This window comes from Bos grunniens, chromosome 13 (assembly GCF_055505025.1).
Source record: "Bos grunniens cultivar Pamir isolate PY7600 chromosome 13, Bosgru_T2T1.0, whole genome shotgun sequence".
Classification (NCBI taxonomy): domain Eukaryota; kingdom Metazoa; phylum Chordata; class Mammalia; order Artiodactyla; family Bovidae; genus Bos; species Bos grunniens.
In genome coordinates this window covers 80,908,199-80,933,927 of record NC_141177.1, presented here as the reverse complement: position 1 = coordinate 80,933,927, position 25,729 = coordinate 80,908,199, and the positions used below count along the sequence as shown (strand labels likewise).

The 25,729-nt window shown below is 41.0% G+C and overlaps 1 protein-coding gene and 1 long non-coding RNA gene across 5 annotated transcripts in view; one reads left to right on the top strand and one right to left on the bottom strand.

Annotated features, from left to right (window-relative positions):
• LOC147361298 (uncharacterized) overlaps positions 1-22,835 on the bottom strand; it is a 160,918-nt gene extending 138,083 nt beyond the window's left edge. The window contains exon 1 of the long non-coding RNA XR_015140021.1: positions 22,537-22,835. This is a non-coding gene — a long non-coding RNA (uncharacterized LOC147361298). The remainder of the gene's footprint in view (positions 1-22,536) is intronic.
• The window catches only part of SNAP25 (synaptosome associated protein 25), an 83,609-nt gene continuing 79,987 nt past the window's right edge, over positions 22,108-25,729 (top strand). For 2 of the 4 annotated variants that reach the window (XM_086335092.1, XM_086335087.1), the window contains exon 1: positions 22,117-22,264. The gene's annotated coding sequence lies outside the window, so the exon portion shown is untranslated. Of the gene's footprint in view, positions 22,265-25,729 lie in introns of all 4 variants that reach the window. The other 2 variants (XM_086335088.1, XM_086335091.1) reach the window with 2 other exon arrangements.

The window sequence follows — 25,729 nt, the reverse complement described above, 5'->3', positions numbered from 1 at the left end:
CCTTTGTATATTTTTGGATATTAACTCCTCATATCATTGACAAAAATGAACCTCCACACGGACTGAAGTCTCCTTAAGGCCAAAGTGCTGAGAAGAGGGATCCTCTCGTGGGGGCTAGCAGGGAGCGCCACCACCCGCCTTCCTGCTGCAGATGCCCCACCTCAAACAGCACAATCCCATCTCTTCACACGGGACCTTTTCCTCTTTCTCACGTCTCGGCTGTCTCCTCTTCTTCCTCCATGAACTGTTCTCAATAAAACCAAAAATCTCCCTCTCTCCCTTCAAAAAAAAAAAAATTCTCCCATTCAGTAGGTTGTCTTTTCATTTTGTTATTGGTTTCCTTTGCTATCCAAATGCTTTTTAATTTGATGTAGGCTCATTTGTTTACATATGCTTTTGTTGTCCTCGCCTGAGGAGACAGACCCAGCAATTCCAGTTCTGGGTATTTTTCCAAAGAAAACAAAAACACTACTTCATAATATATATGTGCACTCCAATGTTCATTGCAGCATTTATACCAGACAAGATATGGAAGCAACCTAAGTGTCCACTGATAGATGAATGAATAAACTCAGCCATAAAAAAAGAATGAAATCTTGTTATTTGTGGCAACATTTATGGATATAGAGGGTATTACATGAAGTGAAATGTCATACAGACAAAGACAAATACTGTATGTGGAAGCTAAAAAGCAAGTAAACAAATATAACAAAACGCAAACAGACTCAGAAATACAGAGAACAAACTGGTGGCTTTCAGAAGGAAGAGGAGTGGGAAGATAGACAAAATAGGGGAAGGAGGATTAAGAGGTGCAAACAGTCATAAAATAAGTAAGTCATGGGGATGTAATACACAACATAGGAACATAGTCAAAAGTATTACAATAACCAAGTTTGGTGACATATGGTAACTAGACTTATTGTGATGATCATTTATTAGTATATATAAATATTGAATCCCTATGCTATACCCTGAAACTAATATTAAGTCAATTACGCTTCAATAAAATTTTTTAAATAAAATAAAATCTGGCATTTTAGTGTTTATCCTTCTCCAAAGTAACCATCCTTAAATATTTCAGTTATAAGTTCTTCTTACTGTTTATAACCTTAATTTTAAGTAATATAATTCTATTTCTTAATTTATCAACTTTAAATAATATTTATTAATTCTTTCTTATTAAAGGTTAGAACATGATCTAATTGGCCCTTTCTCTCTTATTCCAACACCTAAACTTTGTTACTTCTGTTAATTTTTGGATTTCTGCTGATTAATTTATATATAACTCAATATGTCACCATATAATATGATTACCTTTTCTTTCTTTTTGAGAAATTTTAATTGGAGGGTAATTCCTTTACAACATTGTGTTGGCTTCTGCTGTATAACAGTGTGGGTCATGTACATGTGTGTACCCTCCCTCCTGAATCTCCCCCAGTGCCTACCCCACCCCACCCCTCTAAGTTGTCAGAGCACTAGGCTGAGCTCCCTGAACCTGACAGCAGCTGCCCATTGACCATTCTAGACAGGATGGTGCATATATGTCAGGCTCCTCTCTCAGTTTGTTCCGGCCTCTCCTTCACCCTGTGTCCGGAGTCCGTTCTGTGTCTGTCTCTATTCCTGACCTGCAATTAGGTTCATCAGTACCATTTTTCTAGATTCCGTAGTTATGTCCTAATATATGAAATCTGGTTTTCCCTTTCTGCCTTACTTCACTCTGTATAACAGGGTCCAGGTTCATCCACTTCACTAGAGCTGACTCAAATGAATTCCTTTTTATGGTTAGTAACATTCCATTGTAACCATATGGACCACAACTTCTTTATCCATTCATCTGCTGATGGACATCTAGGTTGCTTCTATGTCCTAGTTATTATAAATAGTGCTGCTATGAACACTGGGGCACATGTGTCTTTTTTAATTATGGTTTTCTCAGAGTATATGCCCAGTAGTGGAATTGCTGGGTCATGTGGCAGTTTTATTTCTACTTTTTAAGGAATCTCCATAGTGGCTGTGTCAATTTTTATGCTCCCCTTCCTTCAGCAGCCCCTCAGTCACCAATCTCCCAACCTAGACCTTCTCCTACTCCCCCCTACCTGGTAACTGGTCACTCCTGGGCTCCTCCCATCAGCCTGTCCACTGCAGGTCTTACCAGCACCTCCTGAGCATCCTCAGTGTGGGGAGACATGAACCCCCTGCCTTCCCTCACTGTCATCTCGCCTTTGCCCCTAAACTTTATTTTTTTCTTCTATCAGCTTTACTCTCTTAACCCTTTACCAAATAAAATTGGATAAATTGGATCTTGTACATTAAATAAAATCTCTCCACCTTGTCTCTTCCTGTTAAAGCACCTCCTTTAACAGTCACATTCTGAAAGTTCTACCATCACTTTTTTATAATATTTAGATTCTGTTAGGTAAACAATTATATCTTTTGTGCTTGATATAAAACTTGATTATAAACTTTGAAAATTAATAAATAGCACTTAAGCATTATGATTATATAATTATTATCCATTACAGCACCAGGTAAAATAGTATGTTTTTAAACATTCCTATGGCACTAAATCTTCACCATAATAACAAGAAAATAAAGGGAAAGAATAAATGGAAAATATTTCCTTAAGCTCCATCAAAAATTTCTCAAAATTGTTTCATATTTGAACCAAAAAATCTAAGTTGTAGTTTTGCTTTTCCTCATATTTTTAAATAGGGTATTTTTATTTTTTACTGTTCTTAGAAGAAAGCTGTGGAAAATTCTTAAAGAGATGGAAATACTAGACCAACTTATCTGTCTCCTGAGAAACTTGTATGCAGGTCAAGGAGCAAGAGTTAGAACCAGACATGGAACAACTAACTGACTGGTTCCAAATTGGGGAAAGGAGCCCAGCAAGGCTGTATATTGTCTTCCTGCTTATTTAATGCATATGTGGAGTACATCATGTGAAATGCTGGGCTGGAAAACTCACAAGCTGGAATCAAGATTGCCAGGAGAAATATCAACAACCTCAGATATGCAGATGCTGCTGCTGCTGCTGCTGCTAAGTCATTTCAGTCATGTCCGACTCTATGTGACCCCATAGACGGGGGCCCACCAGGCTCCCCCGTCCCTGGGATTCTCCAGGCAAGAATTCTGGAGTGGGTTGCCATTTCCTCCTCCAATGCATGAAAGTGAAAAGTGAAAGTGAGATCGCTCAGTCATGTCCGACTCTTAGCGACCCCATGGACTGCAGCCCACCAGGCTCCTCCATCCATGGGATTTTCCAGCAAGAGTACTGGAGTGGGGTGCCATCGCCTGATATCACATTAATAGCAAAAAGTGAAGAGGAACTGAAGAGCCTCTTGATGAGGGTGAAAAGGAGAGTGAAAAAGCTTGCTCAAAACTCAACATTCAAAAAACTAAAATCATGACATCCAGTCCTATCACTTCATGGCAAATAGATGTGGAAAAAATAGAAACAGTGGCAGATTTTATTTTCTTGGGCTGCAAAATTACTATGGACAATGACTGTCACCATGAAATTGAAAGACACTTGCTCCATGGAAGAACAGCTATGACTGTGTATTCAAAAACAGAGACATTATTTTTTCAACAAAGGTCCATCTAGTCAAAGCTATGGTTTTTCCAGTAATCATGTATGGATGTGAGATTTGGACCATAAAGAAGGCTGACCATCAAAGAACTGATGCTTTTGAACTGTAATGCCAAAGAAGACTCTTGAGAGTCCTTGGACAGTAAGTAGGTCAAACTAGCCAATCCTAAAGGAAATAAACCCTGAATATTCATTGGAAGGACTAGATGCTGAAGCTGAAGCTCCAATACTTTCTTTGGCTGCCTGGTGCAGAGTTGACTCACTGGAAAAGACCCTGATGCTGGGAAAGATAGAAGGCATGAGGAGAAGAGGGCAGCGGAGAATGAGATGGTTGGATGGCATCACGGAATCAATGGACATGAGTTTGAGCAAACTCTTAAAGAGAGTGAAGAACAGGGGAGCCTGGTGTGCTGCAGTCCATGGGGTCACAAAGAGTTGGACACGACTTAATGACTGAACAACAACAACAATGCCATTGTCAGACTAAAACCATAATCAACCATCTTTTAAATTATGCTATTTGTTAGGTGATATAATTTGCACTGATTTATTTCTATACTTGCTTCCTTGCTTTGATACTAAGAAAGAAATTCAACAATAGTTCTAATATTTCTTAAATCTTTAGTCTACCTGCATTTTGTGGATTTCTTTGCAAATATATTTTATTAGGGTACAATGCTGTGAAATTGTTTTTCACAGACAGAACACAAGTAAACTTCCTGATTTTGTGTATATCTGGAAAGGTCTTTGTTTTGCCCTTTATTGTTTACGAACACTTTGGCTTGGTATAGACTTACAGACTAAATTTTATCTTTCTTCCAACATTTGAAGACTTATCCCATTGACCCTACCTTCTGGATTCACTGATGAGAAGAAGCCTGATGTTGATGTGATTCATATTTCTTTGTAAGCAACCATCCTTTTCTCCTCTACAGAAGCTCTTAAAATCTTCCCCAAGGAAAATGGAAAATTATTAAAAAGAAACAGCATATTCATTGTGTGGTGCTAACTTGTCAGTGAACAATACTTACCTAGTCATATTAATGCCTAAGTGATTATATTTTAAAAACTCATGATATTGAAAGAATAGGGAGAGGAAAATCTAAGAGAGCTTGACTATCATTGATCATAACAGGAAGTCAAATGATATTCTATTTTGTAAATCAAGAATTAACAGTGTTAGAGCCTTCCCTTAGCAGTTAAGAATCCACCTTCCAGCTCAAGGGATGTGTATTTGAACATTGGTTGGGGAACTAAGATCCCACATTGGGGGTGGAGTTGCAAGTAAGCCCACGTAATGCAACTAGATAAAGCCTGTGTGTCCAATGAATACCCAGTGCAGCCAAAAAAAAAAAAGAGTTAACGATGTCTGCATATTATTTAGAAACAAAAAAATTTACCCAAAGGAAAAGCTAATGTCATTGACAATTGTTGCCTCTTCAAAATAAGATGTAGATAAATAAACCAATAGATAAAGTCAAGAGCAGAAAAGTGTTATAAAGAAAAATAATTCAGAGTGAAAAAATAAAGAATGATAGTGAATTGGAGATTAGCCAAGCTTAGCTAGTTTGGATTGTCAGAGAAGGTTCCCTTGAAAAAGTAGCAGTTGAGAAAATGAGACATGAGTGGGAACAAGTATTTTGGGTAGTGTTTTGGGTAAAGTTAATAGTAAAGGCAAAGGTCCTGAGATGGGAGTGAGTTTGATTGTACAGTGAACAACAATAAGGCCAATATGACTGCAGTGAAGATAAGTGGAGAGAGAACGCTGGGAAAGAAATTTAGAGAGCTGGCCAGGAACCTGATCTTGTGATAGGAACCATCAAACATTTTTGAGAAAGACTTGTCTTGAAAAGTGTCATTGTGGCAGCTATGTGGAGAAATAGGGCCTAGGAGACAAGTTAGGAATTTACTTTTAATAATTCACTGAGAAATAATGGTGGCTTAAACTAAGATAGGATCTATGGAAAGTTGAGAAGTCATTGAATTTTAAAAATGTATCGACAATAGAACATTTGCTTATGGGTTAGATGTACATGTGAAAGAGATGAGTGAAATAAGATTTTTCATCTTCTTTCTGAGAAAGTAGGAGAACGTAGTCGCCATTTATAACACAGGGAACAAAGTGAGAGGAATCATTTTGGAGTTAAAAATCACAAATTCTTCATGCTAGGTTATAAATCCATATTTATTTTTTTATTTAAGTGCATGTATGGAATACAACTGGGGTTCAAGAGATAAATAGGACTAAACATTTGTAAATATGAGAGCATTAATAGATAAATGCTACTTGAGGTTCTGTGTGCTGTGTGCTATGTGCTAAGCCGCTTCAGGCGTGTCTGATTCTGTGCGATCCTATGGACTGTAGACCGCCAGTCTCCTCTGTCCATGGGATTCTTCAGACAAGAATACTGGAGTGGGTTGCCATTTCCTTCTGCAAGGGATCTTCCTGACTTGGGGGTCAAACCTGTGTCTCTTAAGAGTCCTGCATTGGCAGGGAGGTGCTTTACCACTAGCGCCACTTGTGAAGAATTGGATAAAATCACCAAGAAATGAGTGTATAGAGAGGAGGAAAGGCCTTGACCTGAGCCCGGAGAGTTGAGAAGATGAAGAAAAGCCAGAGAAGGAGAATACCAAGATGCATCTGAGTATTACTTTAGTAAACAAGACATCTTGTGATATTGTTAATTAAGCACGTAAGTACGCTCTTTTGTCTCAGCAATATTTTTGGAGGTATGTCTCCTTATGCAAGGGCAACAAAAGCAAAAATAAACAAATGGAACTACATTAAACTAAACTATTTTTGCATAGCAAAGGAAACCATCAACAAAACAAAACGGGAGTCTACTGAAAGGGAGAAGATATTTGTATAATATGACATATCTGATAAGGGGTAAATATCCAAAATATATTTTTAAAAAGTAATACAACTCAACATCAAAAAACAAACAATGCAACTAAAAATGGGCAGAGGACTTGAATAAACATGTTTCTAAAGAAGACATAGAGGTGGCCAACAGGCACATGAAAAAATGTTCAACATCACTAACTATCAGGGAAAAGCAGATCAAAACCACAGAGATATCCTCTCACACCTCTCAAACATAGAATAGTTATTATCAAAAAGACAATAAATAGCAATATTGGCAAAGATGTGGGAAAAAAGGGAACCCTACTTTTCTGTTGATGAAAATGCAAATTGGTAAAGCAACTATGGAAAACAGTATGGCGTTTCCTCAAAAAAATAAAAATAAAACTACCATACAACCCATCAATTCCACTCTTGGATATTTTCCTGAATAAAATAAAAGCAATAATTTGAAAAGATATATGCATCCCTATGTTCATAGTAGCATTATTTACAAAAACCAAGATATGGAAGCAACCAAAGTATGTCCATTGATGGACAAATGAATGAAGAAGGTATAATATACACATATATTAATATTTTGTACATATAAACAATAGACTATTACTCAGCCATTTAAAAATAAAATCTTATCATTTGCACCAACATGGCTAGACCTGGAGGGCATTTTGCCATGTGAAATAAATTATAGAAAGACAAATACTGTATGATTTCACTTATATGAGGAATCTAAAAACAAAAGAAATGAACAAACATAATAAAACAGAAACAAATTTATAGATACAGACAACAAACAGGTGGTTGTCAGAAGGAAGTGGGTGAAGGAGATTAAGAGGTACAAAGTTCCAGTTTCAAAATAAATGAGTCATGGGGATTATAATACAAAATAAATGTATAACATGAGGAATACAGTCAATAATATTGTAGTAACTTTGGTGATAGATGGTTATTAGACTTGTCATGATGATCATTGCTTAATGTATAGAAATACTGAATCACTATATTATGTGGTTAGAACTAACATAGTAGTGTGGGTCAATTATACTTTAATTTTTAAAAGGGGGAAGCTGAGAAAAAACAGCTGAATAACTTGTCTGAAGTCACACAGTTGAGAGTAGAGCCAGGGTATAAGCACAGGCCGTTTGGTTTGTGAGTCTCTACTGTGTTGCCTCAAGAAAGCCAGATTTTGGCCACTCTGAGGAAGAAAATGCAAAAGGGGAAGTCTCACAGTGATTAGAGCCATCTGTGTATGAAAAGGCTTGCCTTTCTGCAATGGTAGTGAGTCCTGTACAACCACAGGTGTTCAAGTACAAGTTGGACTACCACTTGACCAAACTAATCAGAGTCTTACTATTCGAAGTGTCATCCATGGATCAGCAGCAATGACACTACTTGGGGGCGTGATAGAATTTCAAGCTCCTCCCCAAGGCCACTGACTATCAAAGCTTAAGAAGCACTCTAGCACAAGATCTTTATGAAGCAGAGTTATAATGCAGGGGTGAGAAGCATGGCTGTATTGTCAACAGGGCAAATCTCAGCTAAGCCAGTTTCTAGCCATGTCACTTTTTTGCCTCAGTTCAGTTTCTACATCTGAAATGGGCCAATAACTGTATTCCCATGGGGTTGCTGTGAGGATTTAATGCACTTATACATGAGAGAGTCAATTCCTAGGCAGGTTGATAAGAAGTCTGGGGTCCCTGAGGAGGAGAAAGGGTCTGGGACTCTCAAAGCAGAGATAGGGGTCTGGAATTCTCAAGAAGGAGGAAAGAACAAACTTTTTTTTTTTTTTCCGTCTTTGTCTCTCTACATTCCTTAGTCTTAGTCACATAAAACGTTTTTTTCTTTAAGACCTAAACTGATGATTACACAACAAACAACTCAGTTTAAACACTTTACTAAGGATTGGATTGTATCACAACAGTGTATCCTGCTTGAGGACACTTTCTCCTTTCTGAAAACATTCTGGCTAATCCTGTTAGCCTAAAATGTAAATTATGACAGTGGGTCTTCTAAGATCTTTACAACCTTGAGACATTCTTTCGATTTATTGCAATAACTAATTAAAAATGTATAGAACTCCCTTGCTTAGACTGGTGAGGGGGGCATTCTCCATCTCCCTTCTGATGTCTATGTCAGAAGTTTTCTCTGTCACTTTAATAAAACTGTGCTATACAAAAGCTCTTGCGTGATCAAGTCTGGTCCCTGTTCCCAAAGCTAAATCATCTTCTTCGGAGATCATGAATCCGACACCGTTCACCATAAGCTACCATCTTGGGAGCTGTCCAGCATCTTCAGGAGAAGATAAGAACATTAAGGGCTCTACCTTCTCTGCTTTCCCAGTATACACGTTTTCTGCTTCTTGTGTGAATGAATGACACGCCCTGTGTGAAGCAAGTGATGAGCCCTGCTCTGCAGTTTCGCAGTGCTTCGTAATGACTGAAGGTAGCCCCAGAAAGGGGAACCTTGTTGGAGGTTTATGTCGACCTGCCAATGCCAAGAGACAACCAACATCCCTGCGAGGGGAGCAGCCAGAGATAGGCAAAGCATGTAGAATGAACTTTCCTTTCTCAGTCACCTTTTCCTGGTCTCTTTGACCACTTTGTAGTTGTGTGGGGAATTAGAACTACTAACATAATCTGTCGAATCATAGACTTGTGATCCATTCTGTTATTGTGTACTTCTACTTAGACCCCATGGATGGAAGTGCTTAGCCTTGCTAGATAGGCAAACTTTGCTAGAAAGTCACTAGGAGTACATTTGGGGCGTGGTGGAGCTCTAACTCCAGCAGCATGTGCGGGAACTAGACAGAGCTCTAGCTCCAGGAATGTCTTACAGGCTAGAGGTCACTCTCACGGGTGCCTGCCTCAGGGGCCAACAACCTGAAAGTGAGTCTTTGTCATGGCTGTGCCTCCTATCTATGTGGAGGACACAGATCCAGAAGTGCAGGACTTGGTCAGATTGGAAGTGAAATGTGTTTCTTCCTTTGGTAGTGCTAGCTCTTAGCAGACCAGAGGAGGCTCTCTGATGACTTCTATCTCAACCCCCTAAATATTCTTTCTGTGGAATCCGTGGAAATGAACTGAAATGATTGGTCTTAGTAGCTTGAGGACAAAAATCTCTTTTTCCTCGCTGGCCGGCCCTTTCACTGTCACATATACTAATGTGGCACTGACTCACTGCTTCTACTGCAGTCAGGACTGTACTCAGGAATATGCATAGGCACGTGGAACATGGATGCTTCCCCTAAGAGTCCTAGCTTGGGAAGCATTCCACAAAGCTACTCTGCTCCATCCTGGGTGGCATCAGAGGAAAGGGGGCGAAAATCAGACAAAGTTCTTAATGGTGAGGAAATGGACATCAATCTGGGACGCCATCAGGTATAACCCTGGTGCATCTCCACCCGGCCTCAGTGGCAGAACCAACAGGGATGAGTAAGGCACCTGCATCAGTAAGGGACAGACCAAGTCCAACCAGGGAAGGAAACCTTCAGTGGAGAGTCTTTCTATACCCCCATCTAGAGCATGGAGGGATGCCTCTGGTGGAAAGAAGCCACAGCTGTGGGTGCTGCTTTTTTCTCTCTTATAGATGGGAGCTAACAGTTCTATAACCACTCTTTTAAAATGCATTTTAAAAACTGGGATAAGTTTAACCCCCAGAGTTTAAAAAAGACACTCCTGATCTTCTTCTGTGATGCTGAATTGCCAAGTATCTTTTGGAAGATGGGGAACACTAACCTGCTGCTGAAGGGTCTCAATAATACTACTGTTTCACAATTAGATCAATTCGTAGAAAACAAGGGGAATGGGTAAAAGTGCCATATGTGTTGCTCTATCTCTCTGTGAGACATGCCAGACTTGTGTCCTAAGGGTGCAGATTTGGGTGTGAAACTTTCAGCTCCCTCCTGCCCTCTTACTTTGCCCCTGTAACTGGGATTCCCAACTGAACAGGATGAGAATCAGGGCACCCTTCCAGGAGGGGTTGCCTCAGTCTAGGTAGAAATTCAAAGTCCCAATTGTGGTTGAGACTATTTAGAGGATCCAAAAGGTACATGGAAGGTTTTATAGGACTAACTTTACTTTATGACACTACTTGGAGAGATGTAACACATGTCTTGGGACAGACACTGATTCCTTACTCAAAAACTTGAGTTTTGGGGGAAGCTACTACTTTTGGAGATGAATGGTTTGAATGTGAAACAAGGGGAAATAGACCTCCTTCCTACTGGGAGCCAAGTGGTTCCAATAACAGAACGGCTTTGCTGGATGTATTCTTAAAGGACTTAAGCAAACACACACTAAGACTTTAAACTATCCTAACTTGGCTGACATAGAACAGGGAGAGAAGGAAACTGCTGGTAAATTCTTAGATAGACTATGCGAGACTCTCCACAAGTTTACTGACATTGATTTCAAATTTCTCACTCAGTCAGCGCCAGATATCTGCCGTAAGTTACCAAAACAGGTGTTCGGACCAAATCAGTCTTTAGAAAAACTGTTACAGCAGGCTCGGACAATATATTACAGTAGAGAATATGAGGAGGACAAACCAAAGAAAAGGCCCAGGCTCTAGTGATGATTGAGAAAATTGCTAAGAATCAGCCTGAAGAGAAAAATACCCAGAGGGACCCAGGTGAAAAGGGACAGGCCTGTTATTTCGTGGAAAGGAGGGGCACCTCAAGTGAGATTGCCCTCAGGCATCGAAGCCACTCCCAGCCCCATGTCCAGTCTGTAAAGGACCACACTGGAGAAGAGACAGCCATCTGAGGCCTAGGTCCCAGGGCTTGGACTCTCAGGACAATCAGGACTGAAGGTGCTCAGGGGTCCCCACACAAGCCCCTGTTCTAATAAAATCTGAGGAACCCCAGGTGTTAATGACGGTGGGGGGCCAATCCAGTCAATTTCCTTTTGGACACTGGGGCAACTTTCTCTGTGCTCACTGAAGCCCCTGGCCTGCTTTCCTCCTGATCCACTACTGTAATGGGATTCTCTGTATGAGCCAAGGGTTATTATTTCAGTCATCCTTTAAGCTGCAACTGGGACTCTGTGCTATTTTCTCATGAGTTTCTATTTGTGCTGGAGTTTCCCTCACCCCTTCTGGGGAGAGATATACTGAACAAGGTCTAGGCCTCTGTTTTCATGAATATGGAGCCTGCTCTTTCTCTCCCATTAATTGAACAAAATGTAAATCCTAGAGTGTGGGCTGATGGAAAAACTATGGGTTGAGCATAAAATGCTGTTCCTGTCATCATTAAGCTCAATAACCCTCACCTATTTTCACATCAAAAGCAGTATCCACTAAAGCCTGAGGTTAATGAATGGGCAAAATATTACTGTACTGACTTCTCATGATGTAAGTGGGATCTTAAACTCTAAAGTTCAGAACAACAATACTCCATCTTTAAAGCTGCTGTAACTCAAGGAGTGTCAAAAGCTCGAGGAATAGAATATCACAGTGTTCCTGGGGACCCCAATCTTCAGAAAAAGTTGAAAAGGCTGATGACATTATTAAAAGGCATCTGTATAAGCTAACTCAGGAAACACAAGACAGTTGGTTTAAAGTTTGACCCATAGCTTTAATGAGGGCTCGAACTCACCCTAAGAAGAAGGGACTGTCTCAATGGCAGACTGTTTTTGTGCACAGATATTGTCATAGATCCTGAAGTCTTAGAATTAATTATGTGACTGAGCTTTCAGCTTATCAACCTCCTCATCAACTGAAGGCTTCCCATGGTGGGTTTCTCCGTTTCAAGAAAAGGACTTTCTTCAACTCTGAGAATACCTTCACCAACAACAATCATATGTGACGCCTCTTCTTGATCTGATGACATCTAACAATCCTAAGATGGAGTGATGTAACTATGGAAATAATGTGATTTTTAATTTTGATTATATTTTAACTTGGCTTAATGACTGTTTTGCCTTACATCTGTAACTGTATATGGGGTTTGTTTCTAACTGTCTGAAGGCTTTTAAGTTACAAATGGTTGTCCAGGATCCTAGAAGTGCCACAATCTCCTCCAACTATTACTTGGGGCTCCTGGATCAGAGGCCCTCAATATGAGGGTTAGGAGAATATTCTGCCTCAACAAATTTAGGGACAATGCCTCTCAACACCAGGAAGTACTTATGGAATGAAAATGATGCCCCTTTCCCTTGGCAACATAATACTCCTAAAAGAAAAAAGGAGAACGAGAGAGTCAATTCTTAGGGAGACTGATAAGAAGTCCAGGGTCCCCAAGGAGGAGAAAGGGGTCCAGAGCCCTCAAGAAGGAGAAAAGGCTCTGGAATTCTCAAGGAGGAGGAAAGGACAAACATCTTTTTTTTTTTTTTTTTTCTCTCTCTCTCTCTCTACATTCCTTAGTCTTACTAACATAAAACATTTCTTTCTTTAAGCCTGGAACTGATGATTACACAACAAACAACTCAGTTTAAACTCTGTACTAAGGATTATATAACAACATCCTGCTTGAGGACAGTTTCTCCTTTCTGAAAACATTCTGGCTAATCCTGTTATCTTAAAATGTAAATTATGACAGTGGGTCTCCTCAGATCTTGACAACCTTGAGACATTCTTTTGATTTATTTAATAACTAATTTAAAAAGTATAGAACTCCCTTGTTTAGACTAGTGAGGGGGGCACTCTCCATCCCCCTTCTGATGTCTGTGTAAGAAGCATTCTCTGTCCCCTTTCACACCTTAATAAAGCTCTGCTACACAAAAGCTCTTCAGTGATCAAGGCTGGTCCCTGTTCCCGAAGCTAAATCTTCTTCAGAGATCACAAATCCAACACTGTTCACCTTAAGCTATCATACATGTAAAGCACACATCATAATGCCTAATAGCTAAGTACTCAATAATTGTAAATCACTAATAGAGTTTTGCCAAGAGAACACACTGGTCATAGCAAACACCCTCTTCCAACAACACAAGAGAAGACTCTATACATGGACATCACCAGATGGTCAACACCGAAATCAGATTGATTATATTCTTTGCAGCCAAAGGTGGAGAAGCTCTATACAGCCAGCAAAAACAAGACCGGGAACTGACTGTGGCTCAGATCATGAACTCTTTATTGCCAAATTCAGACTTAAATTGAAGAAAGTAGGGAAAACCACTAGACCATTCAATATGACCTAAATCAAATCCCTTATGATTATACAGTGGAAGTGAGAAATAGATTTAAGGGACTAGATCTGATAGATAGAGTGCCTGATGAACTATGGATGGAGGTTCGTGACATTGTACAGGAGACAAGGATCAAGACCATTCCCATAGGAAAGAAATGCAAAAAAGCAAAATGGCTGTCTGTGGAGGCCTTACAAATAGCTGTGAAAAGAAGAGAAGTGAAAAGCAAAGGAGAAAAGGAAAGATATAAGCATTGAATGCAGAGTTCCAAAGAATAGCAAGAAGAGATAAGAAAGCCTTCTTCAGCAATCAATGCAAAGAAATAGAGGAAAACAACAGAATGGGAAAGACTAGAGATCTCTTCAAGAAAATTAGAGATACCAAGGGAATATTTCAGGCAAAGATGGGCTCGATAAAGGACAGAAATGGTATGGACCTAACAGAAGCAGAAGATATTAAGAAGAGGGGGCAAGAATACACAGAAGAACTGTACAAAAAAGATCTTCACAACCCAGATAATCACGATGGTGTGATCGCTCACCTAGAGCCAGACATCCTGGAATGTGAAGTCAAGTGGGCATCAGAAAGCATCACTATGAACAAAGCTAGTGGAGGTGATGGAATTCCAGTTGAGCTATTTCAAATCCTGAAAGATGATGCTGTAAAAGTGCTGCACTCAATATGCCAGCAAATGTGGAAAACTCAGCAGTGGCCACAGGACTGGAAAAGGTCAGTTTTCATTCCAATCCCAAAGAAAGGCAATGCCAAAGAATGCTCAAACTACCACACAATTGCACTCATCTCACACACTAGTAAAGTAATGCTCAAAATTCTCCAAGCCAGGCTTCAGTAATACATGAACCATGAACTTCCAGATGTTCAAGCTGGTTTTAGAAAAGGCAGAGGAACCAGAGATCAAATTGCCAACATCCGCTGGATCATAGAAAAAGCAAGAGAGTTCCAGAAAAACATCTATTTCTGCTTTATTGACTATGCCAAAGCCTTTGACTGTGTGGATCACAATCAACTGTGGAAAATTCTGAAAGAGATGGGAATACCAGACCACCTGATCTGCCTCTTGAGAAACCTATATGCAGGTCAGGAAGCAACAGTTAGAACTGGACATGGAACAACAGACTGGTTCCAAATAGGAAAAGGAGTACATCAAGGATGTATATTGTCACCCTGCTTATTTAACTTATATGCAGAGTACATCATGAGAAATGCTGAGCTGGAAGAAGCACAAGCTGGAATCAAGAATGCCGGAAGAAATATCAATAACCTCAGATATGCAGATGACACCACCCTTATGGCAAAAAGTGAAGAGGAATTAAAAAGCCTCTTGATGAAAGTGAAAGAGGAGAGTGAAAAAGTTGGCTTAAAGCTCAACATTCAGAAAACGAAGATCATGGCATCTGGTCCCATCACTTCATGGCAAATAGACGGGGAAACAGTGGAAACAGTGTCAGACTTTATTTTTGGGGGGCTCCAAAATCACTGCAGATGGTGAGTGCAGCCATGAAATTAAAAGATGCTTGCTCCTTGGAAGGAAAGTTATGACCACCCTAGATAGCATATTGAAAAGCAGAGACATTACTTTGCCAACAAAGCTCCGTCTAATCAAGGCTATGGTTTTTCCAGTGGTCATGTATGGATGTGAAAGTTGGACTGTGAAGAAAGCTGAGCACCAAAGAATGATGCTTTTGAACTGTGGTGTTGGAGAAGACTCTTGAGAGTCCCTTGGACTGCAAGGAGATCCACCCAGTCCATTCTAAAGGAGATCAGTCCTGGGTGTTCTTTGGAAGGAATGATGCTAAAGCTGAAACTCCAGTACTTTGGCCACCTCATGCAAAGAGTTGACTCATTGGAAAAGACTCTGATGCTGGGAGGGATTGGGGGCAGGAGAAGAGGGGGACAACAGAGGATGAGAATGCTGGATGGCATCACCGATTCATTGGACGTGAGTTTGAGTGAACTCCGGGAGTTGGTGATGGACAGCGAGGCCTTCGTGCTACATGGGGTCACAGAATCAGACACTACTGAGCGACTGAACTGAACTGAATAGGAATATGCATCAGATGTAATGCTAGACCAGATAAACACCTCCTTTATCCTCTTTAAAGAAAAGAGTTTTATAAAAAGGATTTAAGAGGAAGAGGGTGGGAGAAATCAATTGATGCATAAATATCTTCAGTTTGAAATGCCTTTGATTCTTCAGATGAAAGAGTATTCAGTAAGAAGCTAGGAATATGTTTCTGAAGATCATGAGAGAAGGTGGGACTTGGAATATAAAGTGAAAGTGTTAGTTGTGTCTGACTCTTTGTGACCCCATGAACTGTAGCTCACCAGGTTCCTCTGGCCATGGAATTCTCCAGGCAAGAATACTGGAATTGGTTGCCATCTCCTCTTCCAAGGGATCTTCCCAACCCAGGAATCGAAACAGAGTGTCCTGCATTGCAGGTGGATCCTTTATCATCTGAGCAATCAGGGAAGCCCATACTTCAGAGAATTGTGGGAATAAAAAGAGATCACATGTGTGACAGTGCTTTACAATTTGTACAAATGTGAACAGTTCAATATTCTTCTCTTTGGCTTAGAGTATTAAAGTTTTCATGATGGAGAGTCAGGACATGTTCCCTGGGGATATGGAGCTCCTAGAGGGCTTGTCCAGGGCTCAGGGAAATGTCCAGCTTAACGTGCAGGGCACCACAATTTTACTGCTTCAAACCAAACGCTGTGGAGAATGAGCAGTCAACAGAGAAGGTAGAGACAGGAGAGAGTGCATGGTAGAGCACTTTAAGAAATGGAATGAGTTGCACAAACCGTCAAGTGAAGTCAGAGGTTAAAAAGAAGGGCAGTCCACTGGATATGAGCAAGAGGTCACTGATGCTATCTGCTGAGATATTAGAGTGCCTTGCCCAGCCTGGTACCTGTTAGCTAGCAGAACTGCACTGCTGTTCATGGCCAACACTAACAGAATGACCCCAGATAGCCTTGCTCCATCCCAGCCATATCCTGAATTATTCAAACCAATCCATCCCCACCTGATTTTCACTGCCAGAGTCCCTGGCTCTTGGAATCAATTCTTATTGAAGATCTCACATCATCCCCTCAAAAACAGTAGCTGACATTGATATTGATATTCTGTTCTGACTTCTGGCTGACTCTCTCAAATATATTTTGAGTGTTTCTTCTGACCTAATTTTTATTTATGCTCCTTATTAGGTATTGATCTCTGAATTCCCTCCTTGATTGAACTTGGCATTCTTTTATTTGGACTGTATTTCTTCTGCTTATCAAAAGTAATCATCTTGCCAGCCTAGATATTGTCTTGAAATTCAGCCCAACCAAACTTATGGTCAGTGATCCATAGACTCATCCCATTAGCAGCATGCTTGCATGCTAAGTCGCTTCAGTCATGTCCAACTCTTTGTGACACTATGGACTGTAGTCCTCTAGGCTCCTATGTCCGTGGGATTCTCCAGACAAGAATACTAGAGTGGGTTGCCATGCCCTCCTCCAGGGAATCTTCCAAAACCTATGGATAGAACTGGTGTCTCTTAGGTTTCCTGCATTGGCACATGGGTTCTTTACCACTAATGCCACCTGGAAAGCCCATTAGCAGATGGAACCATAAAGCTGCTAAAGAAATTAGTAATACACAAGTCATAATATGTTGATGTTACCTGAAAAGGGGGGGTATGGGGGCTAATTTTGTCTGTCAACTTGACTGAGCCACAGGGTACCCAGATATCTGGTCAAACATTTCTCTGAGAGTGTCTTTGGATGAAATTAACATTTAAATCAATAGACTGATGAAGCAGATTGCCCTCCCTAACGTGGTGGGCCTCATCCAATCAGCTAAAGCCCTAAGTAGAACAAAAAGGCTGATTCTCCCCCAAGTAACAGAACTCCTCTTGCCTGGCTTCTTTTAAACTGGGACACTGGCTTTTCCTTGTCTTCAGATTCAAACTGAAACAATGGTTTTCCATGAATCTTGAGCCTGCTGGCTTTTGGTCTAGACCTACACCATCATTGGCTTGGTGTCTTTGATCTCCAGCTTCTTGACTCACCCTGCAGGTCTTGAGACTCATCAACCTCTATCATCATGTGAGCCAAATCCTTACGGTAAATGTCTTTGCCTATATATATATATGTATATATACACACATACATACATATACACATACATATACACACACATACTAGAGAACAAGAAGGGGGAGGGTAGTATGGGGGAGAGAGAATGTATGTCTCTCTATATGTATATTCATTATCTATTGGTTCTGTTTCTCTGAAGAGATACAGATGGAGTAAGTTCAATGGGGCTGGCAGAGTCTGTACTAAAGCACAGTGATTCCAGTCTATACTAAAGCACAAATTCCCACTGTCTCATTTATTAGCTATGGTTAGGTTACTTAATCTCTCTAATCCTCAGTTCCCCACTCTGTTTTACTAAAATCCCAATATATTCCAGTGTCAAGCATATAGCAGATAAATGTTGAGTAAATGAATGAACCAATACAGGTGAAGAAACCAGAGTTGTTAATTGATACATATTTCATTAGCAGCTAATGAAAAAAATCAACCTTTCATATTAAAGCAGAGTTATGTCACTACTTAAAGGAAAAGTTTAAAGTCTCATCAAATTGAGAGATTTACTTTATCATTACTTCACAATTTCCTTTTGAGTTGGTTATAATTTTTGTCCCCATTTTACCTATGAGAGGACCAAGGTACAGAGAGGTTACAGACCTAATAAAACTCTTGAAAGACTTACTAAAGGAATATTGTGATCGCTTTCAAATAACCCTTTGAAAGTTTGCTAATTTCAGCTACTATCTTCTCCTTCCTTTTGTCCCTGTCACAGGGTTCTTCCTCCCTGCTTGACCACCTTCATATCTCAGTATGGGAGAGGGTCCTAGGATGCATTCATGTACAAAAGAGACCTTATAATTTTGATGCATTAAGGACTAGGAGTTTGGAAGCACTCAGCATTTGTCTGGTAAGTACTTCTCTTTCCATCCTACAATGTTGTTCTTAGTAAGGAATGAGGTGTTATTTGAAAATTTGAGGTGCAGTCTTTTTTTTTTTCCAACACAGCAACCCAGAAACAGAAACCAGTATCTTTTAGTCCTCCATCTACCTCTCTGCCTCAGAGGTTTCAGGGAACAATGAGTTTAGATTTAGAACATTACGTTTTCCCCAGCTACTATTAAGTCACTGCCTATAAATGGGGCGGGGGTTGGGGTCAGAGCTGGAAAAATGTATGAAGAAAGCGGCAAGTAAGCCACATGGAAAGGAAACCAAGGAATTAAAATGGTTGATCTATCAAATTGTATATTCTTGTGCACTCACGATATTTTGAAATATTGTTCATGGGTATGATCTTGGAGAAGAGGGTTCTGAGCTGGGCTAGTTCTAAACTACTTGCAAACTGACTTATAACATGTTATAAAAACTTTTTTATAATTATTCTTTGTGAGAGACAGTGAGAATGAAGTCGCTCAGTCGTGTCTGACTCTTTTCGACTCCATGGACTGTAGCCCACCAGGCTCCTCTGTCCATGGAATTTTCCAAGCAAGAGTACTGGAGTGGGTTGCCATTTCCTTCTCCAGGGGATCTTCCCGACCCAGCAATCAAACCAGGTCTCCCACATTGCAGGCAGACATTTAACCATCTGAGCCACCAGGGAAGTTTGTATCTTGTACCTTACCTGGGAGATATAAACTAAATACCTTACATCTGGAGTTACTGCAAACCAGAACACTTTGGCGCATGGTGTACCAGAAAAAGCTTTCAGAGACTAAATTAGCATAGTGTAAATATCCATCCAGCAGAGCAGGTAATTTTCTCATTACTCATCAAATGAGTTCCTAAGCATTCGTTACTCTACATGTTGGATCTTTGTAGAAATAACTCACAGGCAGCTGAATCATTTCAGAGCAAATTTCCTATCACTTTCCTTCTCTGTATGGCTTAGGCCTTTATGGATCCTGAATAACATAAATATGCTGGTTCCCTACTGGCAAGGATGACTGTGGATTTTTTTTTTAAATCAAGCAAGGAGAAAACCCTAGGTGGGGAAATCTCATTATCATATTAAAATGCATTTAGAGATGTCTGGTTTTCCTGAATAGACTTATATTTATCCAATGTCTATGTTTTCCAAATTTATTCTTTTCTCAGAACAAAATGAAGAACATCTCAAACAGCATCATTTTTAACAGAAGCACAAGAGAATGAGAAATGCTGCCTTCACTCAGCATAATCCTGTAGAGCTTGAGGTATTTTCCGTGATGCTTTGAATCAGTCTGACTCTCTTCTATACTGTGTAATTTTTAAAGATATCAATGTGGGGCATCAGCAGTTGAAAATTCAGAATACCAAGCCAGTCCTCCCCTGTGACTGCCACAGAGCTGTCGCCCACAGGATGCACCTTCATCACTGACGTAGGTACTTTTTCAGTTTTACTATTTTTTAACCTGGAAAATCCCCTACCTCCTCCATTCCTGCACAAAACTTTCTGCCTGAATGACTTTCAGACTGAGGGCCATACACATATTCCGTTTCTTCCCACTGCAGGCTCCCCAACCCCTCAACTTTTATGGGCTAAAAAAAAGTCACATTTAGAGGAAAAAAATTCTGATCATAAAGTGTTTTGCTGTGACATCAGTGCATTTGCCTTCACTTCTCCCAGCCCATTCCAGCTTGCTCTAGAATGAAGGTGACAGCTGTAACTAGGAGTTTCATTGTCAAGTATCTGAGGACCAGGCAGATTCTCTTCTTCTTAACTGTATAAGAATCTTAAATGTTTAATGAAGTAAACACATTTCAGCAACACGTCCTGTTTTCAGAATCCAGCTTTAATAAAAACCCAAACACTATTTGTTAATTATTACTGAAAACATTAATATTTCAAAATACCCTTTGGTCAAGAAGTCTTTAAAGAGACAATAACATCCACTTATTTCAATTAAAGGTATTGCTTATTGAATTCTTACAGTTCTATTCGGTATAAATGTTCCCTTTACAACTCTGCTTCTCTTCTTTGTTTCTGGGATTCATTCTCTCTCTCGCTCTCCTTGTGCATTAAAAACCTAAGCTGGCTCTCATGCCTCAGAGCGGGGTTGTGTGTTGCGGGGGCTGGGGGTGTAAGTTATACGTTGTCCCCCATCCAACCCCCAGACAAGGATTTTCCATCACCTAAAAGGGGCCATCAAATTTTAACACTGCGAGGCACGACTTCTAATCTCATTCTTCCCGGAAAAGTACAAACAGTTCCTCAACCGAGGTCCCCCCCTCCCACGCGCTCCCCAGCTTGCCCTCCCCGCGGAGAGTCCCGCAACAGCCTCCCCAACACCTATGAATCATCCGAGAGGCTGCCACCGCGGGACTATTTGCATATGCGCCCTCCACCGCCCCTCCCCTTCTTGGCGCCTAAAGCACACAACAAAGGACAAGATTATTGCTTTATGATTATTCTTTTTAATCTCTCCTATAACCAGCACTACTAGCTTCTCTCGCCCACCTCTTGTTTTGAGCATCGGAAGGCCAGCCTCCTCTGGTACCCAGGGTTTGCGCACTGAATGAACCAGCAGAATTTTGTAGCGTCCCAGCATCCTTGAACCTGTAGCTGTTCACATACTACCGGCTCCCCAGAAGCCTAGTCAATCCTATAAGGAATGTACAGCGCCTCTGTGGACTCTTCCTAAGAAGTTCAACATAAAACCCTAGGCTCCGATTGCAAATTCAACCCCAAACAGCGTCATCTATTTTGCCCTCCTCAAACAACTCTCAACTCCAAGCCTTGAACTCAGCATACCCACGCTGGTTGGGTTAACTACCTACTATTCCCTACCCTTTCCCCTAACTCCTTTGAAATCTCTGTGATGATTGCTCTGACGTACTTTAAAATAACGTCTCTCTCCACAACTGACCACATTAATGCGAACTCCAAGCCCTCGATGCTACTTTGATAAAATGAAGAAATCACTCATAAAAATAGCAACCCACCAGACCATATATGGAGCTGGTGGGGGTTGACAGGGATGCCCCTTCGGACCAGCTTTTTTAGAAAAAGCAAATTGCAGCTGAAATCCCCCACCCTCTTACTCCTCCTCTGCCTTCCCCTTCCGTTTCATGACTCAACCAAAGACTCAACTCAGCAGGGGAAATTTTTTGTATATATATAATCGCATATAGTCCATGTATATAACACATATACATACAGACACACACCTATACAAACAAAACAATATCAGAAGACCAGTCGCAAGATAAATGAATTTGCCTGTGCCTGGGTGTTAAAGTGGAATCATAAGAATAGTCCCGTTCGGGTGTTTATAAAAAACTAAAATACAAAGCTTTGCAGTAAAGCGAGCTGGGAGCTGAGTCAAGCGCTCAGTACCTCTCGGCTCCTCCCCTCCCACCCCCGCCCGCGTCCTCCCCCCGCCCTCCCCTCAACACACTTCCTCCCCGCCCCTCCAGGAGATGGCTATTAAAAGCTGCTGACGTCAAAAGGGACGGCCATCTTTGATGAGGGCAGAGCTCACGTTGCATTGAAGACAAAACCTCGGGGAGGTCAGGTGCTGTCTTTCCTTCCCTCCCTGCTCCGCGGCTCCTCCACACTTGGAACCTGCAGGGGCCGGGCGAACACCACCCTCTGGAGAAGCCAAGGTAAGGAGACCCCCTCCCCAGGTCGTGGTTCTGGCACTGGCTGGCTGCATACCCAGAAGGGACCACAGCTGGGCAGACCAAGTGAGCTTGGGTAAATATACAAGAATTTGTGCACCCAGGGTGCGGTATTCCGTGTGTGCGCGTCCGGCTAGACTCCCGCCTAGGGCTTTATAAAGTATTTTCGAGGTGAGCTGCTTGGGGAAGGGGTGAAAGGGGATAGTGCAGATGGAGCGATGGGGTGGAAGCGCAAGAATACGTACGGAATAACTTACTCTTTTGAAACAGTAGTGGGACCCTCTGTCTCTTCCATTTTGCGATGCAGTTTTCAGAGATGTTTAGGCTGCTGTTTTTTTTTTTTTTTTTTCCCTTCTGTAGATCAAAACAAACCAACCCTGTCGTTCTGACCTTATTATCATGACTGCTGTCGTTAGGGAGGTATTATCCAGGGAAGAATTAGGTAGAAGGCAGGGTGTGGGCGCTGGGAGGCGAAAGAAAGGGGAGTTCCCGCCCCGGGCAAGCTGAGCTGCAGCCGCCACAGCAGCCTCCATGCCCCACAGACTTGATTTATGCCGCCTGCTCCACGTCAACAGCAGGCTGGCGGAAGGCGGGCGGGTAGTGCTGGGTGGGAGGGCTCTGCGGAAGACTGGCGGGGGCGGGGGCGGGGGCTCGGGCTCGCCTCCGGGACTGCGGCGGCCCGCTCTCAGCACCCTGGACAGCAACACCAGGGGACTGCGTTGGTGCCCGCGACCTTTCAGCACCGCGGATAGCGGTCCTGCCATAGCGCCGCATTTACCTGCGGCAGAGACGCCTGGCCAGGGCTAGAGGTTTCAGGCCAAACTGCTTCTCTGAGACTCCGATCTCTCGGATATCCCTAATAGAGCAGGCATAGTAGGTTAAAAGGAAAAAATAAATCCTTCCTACCGGACCCCTCTGCAGGCAATTACCAGTTCCCATCCTTAGCTCCTGCATAGCTTCAGAAAAAAGTCTACTTATGGAAATTTTCTGTGTTACCCTCTCCCTCTCCTTACCCCTGCCTTTTTAAGGTAGAAAACAAACACATTTTTTAAGATCTGTACTTATCTTCCAGTAGGCAATCAGGGGTTTTATTTATTTATTTATTGACACAAAATAGATCTGTCTACAGATCCTAGGTGGTCATGGATAGGGTATATACAAAGATGGCAACACGATCTGTTTATAGGAGTGTTATATCTTTTGACATGTATCTATTTGATAAAAAATATGGGGGTAGTTGAACTAAGCAAAATCAACTTCAATAGTGAATCCCTCTTCCTCTCCTTTATCTTTGTGATTAGGCATGAACAGAAGCACATACCCATAAAAATACATCTCTAAGACATATTATGGGTCTTGCAGGGTATAGATTTAACCTCTTTGGCCGTGGTTTCAGAATGAGAGGAAGTGTTTCCTATGGACATTGGTTATCTCAGGATAATTTTCTGATTTTGACAATATTAAGACTGGTTTTCCTCAGGAGAATCCAACTGTGTCCTTCAATGTGATGCAGATGGAAGGACCATGGTGTTAGACTGAAACTGGACTCTGACCTAAAGATCTGTGATTTCCTTTCCAGCACTGCGGGATTTTGCTGAGGCAGTGATAAGTACTTTGACTATTTTCTATTCTGACATTTTGAGCCTCTGAGTGAACAAAAATTGTTACAGGGATATTTCCAGCCATTGGTATGGACAAAAATCAATATAAAATGACCAGGAACAAAACTATGCTCACTGAGTAGTTGTTAAATAAGAGTAACAGCATCATGTGTAAGAATGTAGATACCACACATTAAATAAACATTAGCATGATCCCTTGAAAAGTCTTAAAATAAGATCTTATATTGGGGCTAGTTAGTCATTAAGTCCAGTCATTTATATGCTGGAGGTGCTCAAATGCCCTATCCACATAGAGAAAGTACTTTTCATTCCTGGCTATTTATTTACTACTGTTTTACAGTTTTTTATGGATAACTATGTGGTTCCATGTAAGTATATATTCAACTGTTGTTGGATACAAATGTAAAATTATTATTTAAGTGTATGTAACTACATAGATGAATTTTATAACTCTGCAGTCTACAGATGAAATAAACAACTGTGTTTTAGTGATGGGAGGAGGGGAGACAAGATGGCTAGGAGTCTTTAAAAATGCTTTGACTCCATGCTGCATGTCCAGACAGCTCTCTGCGTAGTTGCGACAAATGAAAAAGCTCAACGCTTCCGGAATTACGCGCTTGGTCATTAGTAATTACTGCTGGGTTTGTTTGCTAGTGGAAGACTGGGACGGTGGGGCAGAGGTAGAGGACTGCAGTGAAGCTGGCAAAGGGCACAGATCTGGGAGGAAGTGTTGATGTGCGCAATTATGGAGCTAATGGCTTACTGAGAAGTTAAACAGAAATGTAATTGCAACATGAATTTTAACATTTACATTATGGATAAGCTTCAGGGAAAAAAAATCAAGATATTTCCTATCTTAAGTTTTAAATTTAAAAAATCCAGGGCAATACAGTGAGAAGAGGCAGAAGCAGATGGATGTAAAGACTTGCCAGGAAACATCAACACAGACCTTCTGACGGTACCTGCCTGTTTGCTCGCTGGAATTTTCTGCTTTACCACCTTGGCATTCAGAACGTGAAACAGTTTGTAATCTTATTAACCTCTCCATGGTAAAATCTGCCAAGAATTCACTGTCTTATTTTCACTTTGTTAAACATGCATGACCACACATGCACAAACACAGTACCAACTGCCCCTGAATTAGATTATATAAAGACACTTCTAAAGTCTTAAGTCTTGACCATCAACCAGAAGACTGAGGTGTCTGCCAGTAGCACCTCTTCTTGTAGCAGGCAGCCTTCAGCAGATCATGTAGGTGTCAGTGATTAGGAGAAATGAGAGATAATTTGAGAGAGAAGTTGGGAAAGAAGATATGAAGGATTAAAAATAGATGAATCTGCTTTTTATATGATGCACTATGAATAAACTTTTTCTCACATCATGGAACTGATTTACAGCTCTATAAAGGGAAGAAAATTGGTTTTTTTAGCCTCAGTGCTAGATACATTTCTGCAATGTCATCCTTTGTCAGCAGAGACAAACCTGATTGAAAGATATTGATCAATCAGTGAGCACCAGATACATAAATGAACCCCACTGAAGATATAAAATCTCATGCTTATATGGTTTTTGACCTCAATAAGTTTAACATCTAGTATTCTTAATGAAAACAATAAACAACAAACATTTGTAAATAATACCAGAAAGAAAATACAATAAAACAGTAGAAGGAAAATCATGAGGGAGTATATAATTATTTGCTAAGTCAATGTGACCAAAAGTAAGGAATGAAAATTCTTAGGGCAATATTTCAGTGGACTAGAATGGTCTGAGAGAAGAAACAGAACCTCAGCTGGCTTTTGGAGGTTGGAGAGAGGAGGGGGGAAGT